This window comes from Anneissia japonica, unplaced genomic scaffold, assembly GCF_011630105.1.
Source record: "Anneissia japonica isolate Jap-2015-1 unplaced genomic scaffold, ASM1163010v1 scaffold987_len1640505_cov201, whole genome shotgun sequence".
Lineage (NCBI taxonomy): Eukaryota > Metazoa > Echinodermata > Crinoidea > Comatulida > Comatulidae > Anneissia > Anneissia japonica.
Genome location: NW_022714175.1, coordinates 749,147 through 754,769, shown reverse-complemented (window position 1 = coordinate 754,769; position 5,623 = coordinate 749,147). Strand labels below are relative to the sequence as shown.

The following is a 5,623-nucleotide window of genomic DNA, read 5'->3' as shown; positions in this document are numbered from 1 at the left end:
AATAAATAGAAAGATAAATTGTTTGTATGTCCAAGTATACTTACTTCAATTATTTCATGAGGTAGGGTAATACTGTTCATGTTGAAAGTAATCTCTCATGCTGTAGTTTTGTTTTTCATTCATTGCAATTCTGTACATAAAACTTCTTTCAATAAGTGTGATATTGCATTTTGATTGATGTAGTAGTCGTCTGTTTTACTTAAGTGCCATAACCCATCCACGATTATTGTGCTTAGAGTCAGGAAGTTCCACTTAACGAGGACCTGTTTGAAAGTCAAATTCCCTTGCTGATTTTGCAATTATGAAATAACAGTGTAGTTGATAAATGTTTGGAAACTATCGCATCCTACTAAACAGATTTTTTTACATCTAAAAAGTAACCTAGAAGTATGTTTTTTGTAGATCTTCAGAGAAGGGCAGAAAAATAGTAGAAATAAAGTTTTGTTTTCTCATTTTTTCCATCTTAGAATATAAGAAAATATTATTTTATGGAGGACATAAAAGTATTTGTAGTGTAAAAAGGAGTAGAGGCCATCACTCGAGATCATATTGCGGTGTCCTAGAAAGAATGCAACATAGTGATATAAGCAATTCAGAAGTTCGATTTAATAATTGCTTTACATCTATTTTATTCTGATGAAGGAACAGATTTTTTTTTATAGGGATTCATAGCATGCGTAGGTTTTTTTATTTACATTTCCATTTTTACATGGAGGTAGTTCACTACCACTTAACAAATCAAAAAATACTAAACCTAGTGGAAGGCTTGTTTGCAAAGTAATAAAAAATTAGGCCAAAAATGTAAAGTTTACTTTAGATAGAATAATTTTAGCAGCTAGAATGAAAAGGTTGTCAAACACTTTAAATTTTCTTTTAAAAAAAAGCTTTAAGTTGTGGCAGTCCTACCAATCAAAAAAAAATTTTTTTCAAATTTAAAATTTAATAGAAGGCTTGTTTGCAAAGCAAGTTATAAAAAGAGTTATTCCAATAGTGTAAATGTTTTCATTAGAAAGAATAGTATTAGCTGATAGAATGAAAAGGTCGTGCAAACACTTTAATTTATATAAATATTTTATTCTGTGTCAGATGCATAATTGTGTTTGAGTCCTTATTCCTATATAACTGCCTATGTAGCAACTTTATTTCATTAAATTTTTTCCTCTGTTTGTAAATTTTTGTAAATTCATAATGTCAGATCTTTCTTATTTTTTAAATATTTTGTATCTTCCAGGTAACCACTCAACTGTTTCTCATGCCAATTGGTCTGCTGCTGACGAAAAACGATTTAAATAATTTTCATAGACACAAGATTTCCTGGTTGCTGAACAGTCTATTTTAAAATCCTGACTCAGATGATTAAAGGTTTAAGGATTGACCAAAAGCCTTGAACATTATTATATCTACATTAATAGCAGATCATATCTTAGACTTATCCACCTGTCTTGCCAATGAGCTGCTGCTGTGCTTGTAATGTTATTGTTTTTGAAAGATGAATCAATTTCAAATTAGATTCAATAAATTTAATTTTCTAATTCATTTATTATTGAATTCTCGGTGGAATTGTAAATCATCACATGTAAAGTATCCACTCAAGAACTGATTTACGAAACTGTGTGCGGTGAACGTTTGTCCAAAATCGCATAATAACATTGTCTGCTGTATATTTTGCGTGAAATTAATTTTCTTCATGGAAATATTCCTTGCCTTTAATACCTTCTATTAACTTGATTTGTTTGTAATATTTATTGCTTTCCACCAAATATTCATTTAGAAAATTAGTACATAGGATCTGGGATTTGCATATAATAGAGAAGAATTAAAAGGCTACTTAAATTACTGTACAATGCAAGAAAGAGTTGCATATCAGTTTCCATGCATTTAAGTATTGTAATAGGGAGTTATGATTGCTTTGATGATCGTTTGATGGAATTACTTGCAAATGTAGATTCAATCCACACCCTAGATTTCTGATTACAACCAGAATCTAAATTCTCTACGTTTACAAATGACTATATGACGTCATCGCGTCGTAGATCTTGCTGTTGCTGCACAATAGAAAAGTCTATAGTGAAGCACTGTTATGAAAAAAACGAAATAATGGTTTAGAGTGTCAAAGATTCAAAATGATCAGCGCTTAACTTAGATCGTTAAAAGTCCCAAATGATCATCTTCCCAACTTAAGCTTCATGAACTTAGCTATCAGTGGTCCCAAATGGTCAGCTTTTAGGATAGATTAGTTTGTATTTATTACTAATTATGGAAGTTCAAGCATGTAGAGCTTTGGGGTTTCTTGTGAGAGGCTGTAGGTTCATGAATGAGAGCAGCTTAGCTCAGTTGACTAAATTGGTGGGGGGCACTATATGTGCGCTGAACTGTAGAGATGGAGAACTGGTGAATTATTTGGAATGAAATTGGAAGTGATAAATTACAGTACATGCATACATAGAGCTAGGAGTACTTCCCAGGAAGTGGGGGAGGCTGAACCTGAATGAACATTGTGTATGATTCAATCTATACCCAGTGACCAGGGCAAAAAGACATACATACATAAAAAGAAAAGGGACTATAAAACAAAGGATTAAGATATATGAAGTAAAAATGTTTATTACATTCATGAAAGATTACTATAGTAATATTTTTATAAGCTTCCTTAGTCATTTCGCTCTGTCCCATGAATTGTGTCTAGTACAAGAAGGTTATAATTTTTTGTTTGGTTTACCCTGGAGAGTGATATGTCAACACTAAAGTCAGTCCTGGATAAGTGTATCCATATTTATTTATTTATATGCTTGTCTGGACATGTAGGATTTATAAGACATATAAAATATAATTGCTCATATGTTTTGGTTATTTTAATCGTTTTTTTCTATGTATTTATATATTATAAGTCAAATTCATGCTTGTGATGTTTACCTTTCAATTTTATACCAATCCTTATTTTTTGTCAAATTTTATAAGTATACAATAAGTAAATTAAAATGGGTGTTCTCTTTAGAATTTTTTTTTAATTTCCAAGTTTGAGAGTGGGTTTTGACAGTAGAATGTTTGATCATTTGTAAATATTTGAGCAAGCAAAATACGATTTAAACCTTTTCAAATATTCATTGGTGTTAGTTAGTAGCCTAGCATTTTGTTTTTTTGTTTTCTAACACTTCCATTCTTCTATCTGTATCATAAAATCTCAAATGGTGTTTGATAATCAGAGATGTATTCAGACTTTTTACAAACGGATGATTGGTCAAGTGGCGGCGCCAGTGGGGTTAAGCCCCCCATCGAACAAGTCAAGGCCCCCCCCCCCACCGGCCAAGCTCATCAGGCAGTTGGATCAAAAGCAATTTTAAAAATAGGCCTACACCAAGCCAAAACATGTCTTTCAGTGAATGAATATATTTTAAAATAGTACACATTGCTAAAATATCAAGTCAGTCAAATTTATTCATATAATTAAAAACAGGTATAATGAATCACTTGTATTCATATTTAATATTATATATTACATAGATAATATTAAGTGTATTGTATCCCATCATTTGAAAATAATTTTTCTTTTGAATTTCTGAAGGCATGTAAGCAGAAATAATGACCTTTCTATGTCTGTCTCTTATACACATCTAGATGTGTATAAGAGACAGGATTACTATAGTAATATTTTTATAAGCTTCCTAGTCATTTCGCTCTGTCCCATGAATTGTGTCTAGTACAAGAAGGTTATAATTTTTTGTTTGGTTTACCCTGGAGAGTGACATGTCAACACTAAAGTCAGTCCTGGATAAGTGTATCCATATTTATTTATTTATAATATGCTTGTCTGGACATGTAGGACTTATAAGACATATAAAATATAATTGCTCATATGTTTTGGTTATTTTAATCGTTTTTTTCTATGTATTTATATATTATAAGTCAAATTCATGCTTGTGATGTTTACCTTTCAGAATTTTATACCAATCCTTATTTTTTGTCAAATTTTATAAGTATACAATAAGTAAATTAAAATGGGTGTTCTCTTTAGAATTTTTTTTTAATTTCCAAGTTTGAGAGTGGGTTTTGACAGTAGAATGTTTGATCATTTGTAAATATTTGAGCAAGCAAAATACGATTTAAACCTTTTCAAATATTCATTGGTGTTAGTTAGTAGCCTAGCATTTTGTTTTTTTGTTTTCTAACACTTCCATTCTTCTATCTGTATCATAAAATCTCAAATGGTGTTTGATAATCAGAGATGTATTCAGACTTTTTACAAACGGATGATTGGTCAAGTGGCGGCGCCAGTGGGGTTAAGCCCCCCATCGAACAAGTCAAGGCCCCCCCCCCCACCGGCCAAGCTCATCAGGCAGTTGGATCAAAAGCAATTTTAAAAATAGGCCTACACCAAGCCAAAACATGTCTTTCAGTGAATGAATATATTTTAAAATAGTACACATTGCTAAAATATCAAGTCAGTCAAATTTATTCATATAATTAAAAACAGGTATAATGAATCACTTGTATTCATATTTAATATTATATATTACATAGATAATATTAAGTGTATTGTATCCCATCATTTGAAAATAATTTTTCTTTTGAATTTCTAAAGGCATCTAAGCAGAAATAATGACCTTAGTTCTGTATTGTCCAGGGTGCTGGCTTCTTGTATCAGGGTGACATTTAGCCTTATCACATAAATTCATGATTTTTTTTTTTCAAGTCTAAGGTCAATTTTGTTTGCCTATCTCTGATTCAACTGAGCTATTTCTTAAGACAGGTAAAAATTGTAAATGCAAAATAAAAGTTTTCATAGGGAGAATTCACTATAGAAATATAATAGAAATATATATATTTTCATTGGCCTTTTACTTGAATGGTATCAATTTAGGCATATTTGTATTAAGAAATCAGTGAAACATGTTTTTTTATAAATATTGCATTATAGTAATATGATAATGTATCTTGAATAATGAAATTTGCTTTGATTCACAATGGGAATTAGATAAACTTTGGTTTACATGTTTCTACGCTATTGAACTGCTTATTCTGTGGGTGGCAACTCACATCAACTCTATTGACATTTACTATGCCTCATCTCTATAAATATACAGCAAAACGTTCTTTCTCTGTGATTTTATTTAAAGAAAAAAAATCTGGAATGAGATCAATTAAATTGTATGCATGTTTCATTTGATGTTTTGTACACTCTTCCCCTCCCCCCAGTTTGTTTAAATAATCAAAAATCTGTGTCTCATTAACCATTCCCCAACTTTTTAATCAAATACCCTTTTTGTGTCTTAGAAAAATCAGATGTACATCATATATACAATATTTTTCCTTCCGGAGTCACACATTTATACCAGTTACACATTTATACCAGTGCAGCTGTAGTGTAATGGGAGTGAATGGCACAGCGGTTGTGGTGCAGGATCTCGGCCTTGAAGTCGGTGTTCGAATCCCTCGCTTTATTTTCACATTATCTTCTTGCCTCCCTTTAATCGGGAGTATAAATGTGTGGGATATGAATGATTGGAATTGGTCTGAAGCTAAATTAGCAATGCCATGATTAGAAATCCACAGGGAGCCGAGGACGCTGCACATTGTGCAGTGTGTGGCTGTTCTATGTATTCAGTGATTACCGAAAAGCCCAATG

The 5,623-nt window shown here is 31.5% G+C and overlaps 2 long non-coding RNA genes across 3 annotated transcripts in view; one reads left to right on the top strand and one right to left on the bottom strand.

The window, feature by feature from the left end:
- Window positions 1-2,778, top strand: part of LOC117108962 — a 44,997-nt gene extending 42,219 nt beyond the window's left edge. For both annotated transcript variants that reach the window (XR_004445444.1, XR_004445445.1), the window contains one exon: window positions 1,232-2,778. This is a non-coding gene — a long non-coding RNA (uncharacterized LOC117108962). The remainder of the gene's footprint in view (window positions 1-1,231) is intronic.
- A 179-nt stretch (window positions 2,779-2,957) lies between these two features.
- Window positions 2,958-5,137, bottom strand: LOC117108963. The gene is made up of 2 exons (XR_004445446.1): window positions 4,602-5,137; window positions 2,958-3,584 (listed from the first exon to the last, which is right to left on the bottom strand). It is a non-coding gene; the product is annotated as an uncharacterized LOC117108963 (long non-coding RNA).
- Window positions 5,138-5,623: the final 486 nt, after the last annotated feature.